Genomic DNA, 11,469 nt, shown 5'->3' with positions numbered 1-11,469 from the left:
CTTACATATATGTGCAAAATGAAAATGTACGAGCTGTGATAACTGTTTCTGATAAAATGAAGAGTAGACTGATATATGAAATATTCCTTTATTGGGTGAGAAAATCAGACCATGTCATAAATGCTTTAAGTCATACAGAATAGATATCAGAGCCTTAAACATGCTGACTTCTGCTAAATGGGTCAAACTGGGCAGAAAGTCTACAAACACATAACATCCTTATAGAATATGATGTAACATTATAGAAAACCCACAAAACGCTACGTCCAGATGAACAGATTCAACTTTTGGAGATTTACTTTGCTGGATGATTGAGAATGCATCAAGACGAAATATTGTTTGGTCTGGGTCTAAACAGAGTGCATTGTGTGCATAGCTGGATTGGCCATCGGACATACCGGGCATTTGCCCGGTGGGCCGCTGGCGATTTTTTGTCTTTATGGGCCGATGGATTTTTTTTATTTTTAGGAAGGGTATAGATAATGAAAGGTGTTGGATTGGCCAATTGGTCATGATCGACTCTGGGCTGGACCAATTACAGCCGAGGAGGCCGGATGCACCCTCCCCCTTGTTTAGCAATCACGTGATTTTCGCGCATTGCATGCCGGGAACTCGTGGCAAAACAATCCAAGTACCGCATCAAATGCAAGCGTTTGCAGCGCCGCAAAATGTTCATTCTCCGGTTCCAATACCTTCTTTTTTTTTTCTTTGCCGCACAAAAAAGGAATGTACAAAACAAAAGGAGAACAATGCCGGTCCGTACAAAGACAGACTCGACGAAAAGACAAAGAAAAGATACGAGGAAAAAAATCAAAGGAGTGAAAGTGTCAGACCCTTACGAGCACACAGAGGGACAAAAGACATTAGCGTGCTGCCCAACTTTCACCACGCTCAGATTTATAATTATACGGTTCTTGGAGTGAGTGCATACACTCATGAAGTTTAGTAACTTCAGGTCACTGTAACAAGCCCAGGTACAGTTTACCGACGGATGGGTGCAGGACCTTGAAATGCACCGTGTAGAACGAAAGACCATCGTACGAACAAAGGTAAGTTTACCAGTCTCACAAATCGTCGTCATAAATACACATTCGTTAACCGTTTATTAATATAACCTTTGAGCTCAACGGTAATTAATTAGTGGAAATAATCTCTGGTAGCATTACAGAAATGTAGCAGTGACAATACAACCCGTTCTCACTCCCGACGCGTAAAATAATGACGATTTGTCACGTCCCTTAACTTCTCATGCTGACGCCTAAGGTACTGTAACGTTGGGTTGTGTTGTGTGGTTGAGAAGAGGAGGCAAAACACCTAGCAGGCTAGGCGGAAGGATACACACCCACACTGGTATCAGTAATCCACGGTGGTTCTTTAATACGCATTCTTCAGCAACCATATAAAAGCCCGGCTGAACGGCTGCGGCTCAACAACAAAATGCCCAGCGTTCATACAACCCAAGCGTTGCAAACAAAACAAAAAAAGGGTCTGGAAAAGAAAACATAAGTCCGTCCCTCGTTAAGCACGAGCGTGAAGGCACGTGTCCTCATAATCCCAGAGCGAGAGAGAGAGAGCGAGAGCAGTGGCACACACTGATGACACCATCAACCCTCGATTTGGGTGTCTTAACACTAACGTTTGTAATAGATTTAATCCATCATCGTTGGATTAAATGGCTAATGCTGCAGTAGCCACGTGTAGTCGTTACAAGTCGTTACAAGTCGCAAGCATGCTGACGGTAGCTGTGGCCATTTTTAAATACATTACACCGTTTCCGAGCTCAGTCACCTCTGTTTGTTTGAAGCTTTTATGAAAAAACAAACTTTGAAACACACATCAAGGTATTACTTTAAATATATGTATTTTTTACATACCTGCATTAGAATCAATCAGTTCCGCCTCATTTTCTTATTCTTATAAATGGGTCTCTCCGTTCTCCCATCATCCTTTGTGTTACCGCGCCAGATCCGCGGCCCCGAACCGTAGTAAGGAAACCTCTGGCAGTTACTTGACTCGCAGCCGGCAACAGCTTACTATACAGGTCAACTCCGCTAGCAAGAAGATCGAGGGAGGCGTAGGAAACTGCTTTACTGAACCTTTATTTCTCCTCCAAGGCACGAACACCGCGTACAGTGGGCTGAAACAGTTTACTCACAGCGGGCATCGCCGATACAACTTTGGCTGCCGAGGGAGTTATTATATTCCTTTTATTTACTTTCTCTTCGTCTCTTCTGTAGTTAACCGTTACTCTTCTTTTCCTTCTCCGCTCACCCTCACACACCCGACAGGCAGTTCCGCTACACACACCCGCATACATTTCCCATCAGGCTTCACCCTTAAAGGACCATGCCTGTAACACTACCCCCACTCTGGATGATAATTAAACCCTTAACATCATTCCAGCACATGAACCCCCCATTAACAAGGAAACATACAGCATTCGTGCCCCCAGTCCAAAAATGGCGATCCTTAGGATGGAACAATCTTGAAGTAGACAACTGTCCATATTTTAAGCACAAGAAAACATAGGATGTACAGGGTTCACTTTGAGGAGGGTGTAAGTCAATGTCCATATCCCGCCCTTCACATAGACAGTATTCATAAAGAAAGACATTAAGGCACTACAGCTGAACGTTTACCCCTATATCCAGCTTTACCTCATTAGTATAAACAGTTCAAACAATAACTTGCAGCCCGTCGACAGCCATGTTGCCAGGAAACAGCAAGACAAACAAGCCCAACAGTACACGTAAGAATAGCCCCCTGTAACAACTCAATTTACAACAGTCATATCACTTAACATATGTAACATGAACAATTTTTTTTTTTTTTTTTTTTTAACTACTGAGCAGGGCAGCGATCCGCCTACACCCCGACTCAGTTAGGACATACTAGCCTAGTGACTGACCCAGTCACCAAACATGTCCGGCGCCCGCCGCACACGCTGTGGTCTGGAACGGGGTGTGGACCTGAAGGAAGGGTGCTGTTCTGGTCCTTCAGCCCCATCCACGTAAGGCTGAACAGGGCTGGCTGGCAACCCACTACCATCTCCTTGAGTGGGTGGCGGAGAGCCAGCTCTCAGGGAAGCACCAGTATCTGGTTGATCTGCCCCAGCTGGGGTCTCCCACAAGTCGAAGGGGCCGAAATCAATGTCAGAATCGCTTTCGTCGAGCGCTGGAGGAGGCACCTCGGTGGGTGCTGCCTGGTCGGAGTCTTGGAAGACCCAGCTGTTGTCCAGCGGCGTTCTTGAGTGATAAGGCTTGAGTCTGTCGTGATGAACCACTTTAGCCTTTGCTCGGGGCCCCTTTTTAATGCAGTAGACTAAATCATCCAACAGGCCCACTACGAAGTAGGGGCCCTCATAGGAAGGCAGAAACTTGCGAACCTTGTGCCGCACTCTCTTGGTCCCTTTGATCAGATGCCACACTGCAGCGCCGACTGGATACTGAACTTGGCAGATATTCTTATCGTACTGTTTCTTAGCGCGCTCAACAGATTTCCCGAGAGCCTCCCGTGCCAGTTGGTGGGAAAGCTCCAGCCTTTCCCTGAGTTGCACCACATACTGTGGTGTAGTGCAGTTGGGGGTGTCGTCGGCCGGCAGACCCGCGACCAGGTCAATAGGCTCGGTTATCTCTCGGCCCAGAAGCATCATGTTTGGGGTCAATCCTGTGGAACTGTGCTTAGTTGCCCGATAAGCCATGACAGCATAGGGAATCATTATATCCCAGTCCCAGTGGCAGCGCTCCGCGGTGGTGGCTAAGGCCTTCTGCAGGGTAGCATTAAAACGCTCTACCTGGCCATCGGACTGTGGATGAAAGGGCGTGGTGCGTGTCTTTTTGATTCCGAACAGTTCACACATCCCCTGGAACACAGCCGACTCAAAGTTGGTGCCCTGGTCGCTATGCAGAGACTGTGGGGCTCCATATCTACATACCCACTCCGCAACAACCTTTCCTGCCACCGTGGGCGCTTGTGCATCGGGGACTGGATAAGCCTCCACCCACTTGCTGAAGTAGTCTTGTACCACCAATATGAATCGGTTATGCCTTTCTGTTTCGTTCAACGGTCCCATCAGATCGACTGCAATCCTCTCCATGGGGGCGCCAACACGTACCGTGCCCATCGCTGCCTGGGGGGTTTTTGGGGGCCGCGCCCTTTCAGCACAACTGGTGCAAGTGCGGCACCACAGGGTCACATCATCTTTCATGTTGTACCAGTAGTACCTATTCTTCAAGCGTGCCAGGGTCCTTTCTGCCCCAAAGTGGCCACCCACTGGGCCATCGTGCATCTGCTGCATTACGGAGTGATGATAGGCGTGAGGCAGAAGGATTTGGGGGAAAAACACATTACTTTCTGTACAGTGGAATTTCCTCACCAGCACTCCATCTTTTAGGTACAGTCTCTTCCACTGCGCCCAGTAGGCTTTGGTTGCGGGGCTGCATGCCGCTACATCGGCCCAGACGGGCCGACCTTCCCCTTTTTCCTTCCATTCCCAAACTGGGCCTATATCCACATCGTTCTTCTGGCTAGCCAAGAGCTGTTCTGGGGTCCAGCCACTGAACAAGCTAGTGTGATGGGACTCATCCACCCGGTGGATATTTGGGCAGGTGTCGTGGCTACTACTGGAACAACAGTCCACTGCTGCTACGGGTGCACACTCTGGTTCTGCTACCCGGCTTTTCCCATCGGTACCATCAGGCCCCACTACCCCCACTGGGGGCTGCCCTGGGGGGGTCATGCTGGTACCACAGTCCTCTAAGTTACACTGCACACCTTTATGCTCGAACCGGTCGCTGTTGATGGTGGGCTCTGGGAGTGTGCACGGGCATGAAGCGCGGCAGGGTCTCCTGGAAAGTGCATCCGCATTCTGGTGGTTTTTCCCAGGTCGGTGCAGCACCTGGAAGTTATACTCTGCCAGCTTCTCCAACCAGCGGGCCAGCTGGCCCTCGGGCTCCCTCAGCCTGGTCAGCCAGCGGAGGCTGCTATGGTCAGTCCGGACAGTGAACGGCCTACCCAGCAGGTACTGTCTGAAGTGGGAAGTGAACGCCACAACCGCCAGAAGCTCTCGCCTGGTCGTACAATAGTTTTGTTCGGTAGCCGACAGCCGCCTGCTCCCATAGGCCAAGACCCGCTCTTCGCCCCCTTGCACTTGGGAGAGAATCGCTCCAATCCCACAATTGCTGGCATCAGTGTCGAGGAAGAAGTCACCCTGGTCCAGTGGGTAACCCAGGACAGGGGCTGCCGTAAGCCGTCTTTTTAATTCCTGGAATGCTCCCTGGCAGTCGGCAGTCCAGTTAAAACGGGCATACTTCTTAGTGAGTTCGTGGAGGGGTTTAGCCACTGTGGCAAAGTCCTCCACGAACCGGCGGTAGTATGAGGCTAAGCCAACAAACTGACGCACTTCTGTGACGGTCCGCGGTGCAGGCCAGTCCGTCACCTGCTGGACTTTCTGGGGGTCCGTGGAAATACCTCCAGCAGAGATGATATGGCCCAGATAGGCCACCTGCTCCCGAAACAGGCAGCATTTAGATGGCTTCAGTTTTAGGTTGGCTCCACGCAATCTGATGAACACTTGCTCGAGCCGCTCCAGCATCTGGGTGCTATCCTGGCCCAGGACAATGATGTCATCTAGGTACACTAGGCATGTCTCCCACTGCAGCCCAGCCAGGACTCTGTCCATAAGCCTTTGGAATGTGGCCGGTGCGTTGCACAGTCCAAACGGCATCACATTCCACTCGAACAATCCCTTACGGGTACAAAATGCAGCTGCTTTTCGGGCTCTGGGGGTCATCTCTACCTGCCAGTACCCTGAAGTCAGGTCTAGTGTACTGAAGTACTTGGCAGTAGAAAGCGTGTCAAGGGTGTCCTGGATGCGTGGCAGGGGATAAGCGTCTTTAAGGGTTCGCTCATTTAGTGGTCTATAGTCCACGCATAGTCTGGGACTCTGGTCCTTCTTCTTCACCATCACAATTGGAGCAGCCCAGCCGCTATTGCTAGGTTGAGCTAGCCCAGCCTCCAAGCTCTGCTGTACTTGCTGGTCGGCCGCTATTTGTTTGTCCCCTGCCATCCTGCGCGGCGGGTGCTTAACTGGTGGCCCTGGCGTGGTCAGGATGTCATGCTGGACAACACCAGTGCGACCAAGGTCATTCGGGCCAGTGGAGAAGACATCACTGTAGGACCTCAGCAGGCCTGCCAGATCGTAGCGGGCAACGTGAGTCAAACCGGGGCTGCTCTCGGCGTAAAGGGCCTGCAAATGGCTTGGTACAGAAGCAGGGGGAGTACCATTAAGTTCGAGGGCTGCCAGGACCCTTGGTGGGCGACCCCCCGATCCCTCCAGGACCTGCACGGGCTGAAGAACCCCTGCCACGGCACCACGCTTTAAGGTGACAGCTGCGGCCCCAGGGTTAAAGACTCTGATTGGGATGCTAGAGGGTTTACTAGGTTGCACAACTGCGTGAGCTACCAGTACTTGGTGCTTCTCCACAAAGCCCTTTGTAGGGCTTAGCATCATGTCTCTATGGGCGGCACAGTGGGAGCTGGAAAACCCGGGGACCACATACTCGCAGCCTGGTTCCAAAACCGTAGTGCGTGCCACCCTAACAACAAGCACCTGGGGTCGAGGGCCCACGCCAGAACATGGTATCTTTTCATTAAACAGGGTTATCTCTTGGCGGCCGTAGTCTAAGCAAGCGCACGATTGTTGCAGGAAAGGGTGCCCCAGAATAACTTCAGTGCCTTCAGCCATGTCGGCCAAAAGAAAGTCTACATTTTCAACACCGCTCCCCACCTGTACAGGCAGGATGACCTCGCCCAGAACGGCCAATCCCTCTGGACCAATGCCTTGTAGAGTCTGAGCAATGGATGCCTGCACCTGAGGTCTTGACTCTGCGGGGATGGTGTTAAAATAGTGGAGGGGCAGCACATTCCGCCGTGCACCAGAATCCAGCAAGGCCCGTATTTCCCGTCCCTGTATTGCTATCTGGACACACATCACATCTTGGCCTCCGTTGTGGAACACTGTGCCTGGGTCAGGGGCTGGGCCTCTAGCAGCTTTTACAGGCTTTTGGGCAGGTGAGCGAGGAGAGGGGCAGTTCCTCTGTAGATGTCCTATGCCGGAGCAGTTATGGCAAACAGCCTCCTTCCTGCTTGACCTGTTAGATGTGCTCCAGCTTTGGCGCCCACGCTGGATAGGTCTTTGGGCCCTCTCCGGTGGTTCATAACTTAGCATATGAACACTCTCCCGTAATGCAGCTGTTCGGGTCCCCTGTGCTGTAGAGACTCGTGGCCCTGGCTGCATAAGCTGTGTGACTGCCCTGGCGGCCCTTTTCGTTGTCTCGAACCTGTGGGCGATTTCATAGGCTCTTGCCAGGGTGCGTGGTTGTTCTTCCAACAATTTCTGGACCATTTCAGCATCTGCCAAAGCATTAGTGAAGATCTCTACAGCAATGCAGTCCTGCTCCAGCTCGGAGCGGTTGGCATACACAATGGAAACCTTCTCGTATATATCATCTCTGAGGGTGTGCAGGGCCTCACCTGGTTTCCGGATTCTCTGCCGTAGCTCAATGCCAATGGCTGCTGCATGCTCTGAACATGGCCCATAGGCAGCCTCCACCTCCTCCACAATCCTCTGGTAACTCCAGCGAGCAGATTTGGGGTTTTTGTGGATTATGGCTCCAGCTGCGCCCCTCAGGCTGAATCTCAGTTGGACAGCCATGGTGTTCTCCGTCCAGCAGTTGGCCTTTGCACAGGTCTCGAACTGATAGAGAAAGTCTTTCCATGACCCTGACCCATCGAAATGGTCTGGTTGTAATGTGGGAATTTTCTCCTTGCCCCTCGTCTGTCCATCAGCACTACAATCTGCAAAACCCCCGTCTTGCACTACACCAGGAAAACAGCCGCGTGGCCCTGGCATGGCTTGTTTTGAACTGTGACCCTGGTCATGCTTGCAAAGCCCACACCCCCCATCTGGTGCTGGTATTGCCATGCGAGTTGTTGGGGAAAAATAGCCCTGAGCTGGCATTTCATAGCTGTACTGCGCAGGTTGGGGTATACCCGGCATAATGTGTAGCTTCGCTGGCTCAGTAAACGGCGTTTTTCTAGGGACACTGCAGGTACAGTTCATGGCGGTGAATGGCTGGCTGCATGGCCGAGATGTAACAATCCGAGGTGGGTGATCATGCGAGCCATGCTGTCCCACTGTGAGCGGTGTAGATGCAGTGTTACCAGGGCCTCCGCAGTCTGAGCATTGCAACTGCTTAAACTCACTGCACACTGCATTCTGCTTCGCTATTGGTGTTAAGAAAGGGTTGGTGTGAGCTGAAGGTGGCGGGGTGAGATGCCATGCAGCCTCAAACTCCGTCGTATAGACTGCTGCTATGCTCGCCGCTGGCGTTAACTCTATGTCCGTGATGAAGGGGTTGCTGCTGTGGATTCTATTGTTTACATAAGTGGCACGGTCCACATTAGCTGTGCCACTCTCTGGGGTTTCTGGCAAAAATGGGTTGCTGCTCTTACTGAAGTACATTCCCATGCCATCCCCTTCAGCATCTCTCGGAGCCGCCATTTTCTCTGTCGTCCGAGGGAAAAGAGAAAAAGAAAGTTCGCTCCCTCTCTCTCGGCGCTTTGCGGAGTTTTATCCCGGACGAGCCCCCAGTGTTACCGCGCCAGATCCGCGGCCCCGAACCGTAGTAAGGAAACCTCTGGCAGTTACTTGACTCGCAGCCGGCAACAGCTTACTATACAGGTCAACTCCGCTAGCAAGAAGATCGAGGGAGGCGTAGGAAACTGCTTTACTGAACCTTTATTTCTCCTCCAAGGCACGAACACCGCGTACAGTGGGCTGAAACAGTTTACTCACAGCGGGCATCGCCGATACAACTTTGGCTGCCGAGGGAGTTATTATATTCCTTTTATTAACTTTCTCTTCGTCTCTTCTGTAGTTAACCGTTACTCTTCTTTTCCTTCTCCGCTCACCCTCACACACCCGACAGGCAGTTCCGCTACACACACCCGCATACATTTCCCATCAGGCTTCACCCTTAAAGGACCATGCCTGTAACATTTGCTTACACAGGTTGCGTCTGATTGGTTGGAGCTGAGCGACATCCAAAACTAACAGGAGTGGTGAATGAATCTATAAATGTGTTTTACGTGTGAAATGAAAATAATAAACCTAACAAAGGATTATGTACGTTAAATCTGCGCACTTTCAGATCGTGAATCAGTTTGGAAAACACTGTGTGATGGCCACAACATGAAGCGATTTTATTGTTGAATTATCAGTGATACTTTCACGTGTTTTTGTTGAGAAATGTTAACGATGTCATTACAAGAAAGCATTAAATAAGGGAGAAAAACCCGTTGGCGGAGAGGGTCCTCGGTTCTCCAGTTAGATTGTGCTTCACAGCGTCATGTTTCGCCGTGACGGGGTTATTATTGGAGTAAATGGATGGCTGGCGCCTCTGCTCGAAGCGTCTCTGATCGCCGTGAGCGGGTTCATATTGGAATGAATTGACAACCCACAGCATCACATAAAAACGTGGAAGGGTACTGTAACAGCCGTTATGGTGTGGTGTCCCTTTAAAGGACTTGTGTGCTGCAAAATACCTTCACATGGTGCGTAAAGCAGTTTTTGCGCTAAGAGTTCTGCTAGCTCTTTACAAACTGATGATGCTAACGTTAATTGCTAACGTTAACTGGAGCGCCAAGACTGAAAATCATTTGAGTTGCGTTAGTTATGTGTTTATGTCACTGAGTTCTGCAAAAATCTCTTTCCTCTTTAGCTTGAAAATGAGTGATTCAGAGGATCCCGAGCTGGAGGAAGAGCTTCAGGCTGCTGACGAACTCCTTCAAGATATGCAGGTAACATTTTTAGTGGAAACAGTTGTTAAAGAGGGAACACGCTTGTCTAATATTTTGTACGGAGTAAACGTTATGTTATTTGAATTTATTTTTAAAGTTTATGTCAAATTAAGTTGGTTAACTTAAGATGTTTGATAATCTTTGCTTTAATCATAGACTGTATTTTAGGTGTTCCCTTTTTTCCTTGTTAATTGCGTAGAATGATGCACGGAGTGAACCTCAGCCAAGACCAGTGCGCTGGAAAAAACGTGACAGACAGGGAGATTTTATTCCTCAAAGACCATCAACCAGTCGAAGTACTAGTTGCATGCCACGTGGTCAGTGTTCACGCAACCATTGATTTTATCTCACAACTTGTTTTCACCAAAGAATTTCAGTAAGTAAATATTCTTCATCCCCCCCCCCCTCAGTGTCCAGAGAGCAGCATCAATGTCCACGTGAAGAACCTAGTTATGTTGCCAGTGTCAACCCAACAAAAGGTACTTTACCTTCTTGTATATATTGTGATTTCTGTTTACTTTTATATTTGTTGTTATAGTTGAGTTAGGCAGGGCTTTTGTGGAGTCCTAAGAAACATACTGCCTAGAGTGTTTTTCACTTTGTGGAAGAGTTTCTTCCTTTCTTTATATTTTTTTCTGTATAGTGTATGGAACTGAGGTGCTTCGTCAGGAGCTCCTTCAGTTGTTGGAGGATGGAGAAGAGGACGCAGCCATGACTTGTGAGACGTCGTGTGAGTCAGCTGCTACTCACTGGGCGATCAGAAATATGGTGTCCTTGCAAAAGTGGAAAGAGGCCAGGCCTTGTCTTATAGACAATATGTTAGCTACTCTGGATCCACAGTCACACCGTGTGTGTCAGTGTGGCAAACAAGTAGTTGTGAGGTGTCTGGACTGCCTGCCTCTTCCATTCCTTTGTGCTGACTGTGATATTGCAGTTCACACACGCTTTGTCCTGCACAACAGAGAGGCAGTAACAGGAGGGTTTTTGCAGCCTTCATCAGAGTTTCACAAGCCAATAGGTACGGTTTTTAAGTCTTATGCATTTCTTGCTATGTACTATGAGTGGGTGCTGTTATTGTATATTTATTGTGTATCAGTTAATTTCTAATTCTTTTTATATATATTGTGTGTTTTAATGTTAGTTCGGCTGTTGCCTGTGCAAAGGCCAGACCATGTGTGTGACTGCCCAGCAGGTAACGTTGAGGTTTCACCCGGTGCAATTGTGGCTTTTGTAACCATAAATGGTAAGTTGCCCTTTTGTCACACACTACATACACAATAGATGTGTTTGGAGGTTTTATTGCAAATTGTGCATTGCTATCTTGGTTTGAATTACCCTCGGCCCGCAGTATATGTGGGCACCTGTCAAAGGTCATTTGGATTTACCAGACCGATTTGAAAACAACATGAAAAAAATGAATGCTTTGAGCCATGACTGAATTTATCCTTATCCTTTCTAAAGGCCGTTATAACCTTACACTACCAGTGGTGAGCTGCACCAGCTGTGGCCTAATGTGGTCCCCCTCAGTTAAGGACATCCTGGGTAGTGGATATTGGCCTGGCACCTTAAATTTCTGCACCCTGTTTTCAATGGATGTCTTTCAGTCTT

The 11,469-nt window shown here is 49.3% G+C and overlaps 1 long non-coding RNA gene across 1 annotated transcript; it reads left to right on the top strand.

Annotated features, from left to right (window-relative positions):
* Positions 1-646: 646 nt before the first annotated feature.
* LOC112431643 (uncharacterized) lies at positions 647-11,068 on the top strand. Its single transcript, XR_013097161.1, has 6 exons — positions 647-1,049; positions 9,783-9,861; positions 10,061-10,178; positions 10,272-10,340; positions 10,505-10,879; positions 11,003-11,068. It is a non-coding gene; the product is annotated as an uncharacterized LOC112431643 (long non-coding RNA).
* Positions 11,069-11,469: the final 401 nt, after the last annotated feature.

The sequence above is a fragment of the Maylandia zebra genome, linkage group LG3 (assembly GCF_041146795.1).
Source record: "Maylandia zebra isolate NMK-2024a linkage group LG3, Mzebra_GT3a, whole genome shotgun sequence".
NCBI classification, from domain to species: Eukaryota; Metazoa; Chordata; class Actinopteri; order Cichliformes; family Cichlidae; genus Maylandia; species Maylandia zebra.
This window is presented reverse-complemented; position numbering and strand designations above follow the sequence as displayed.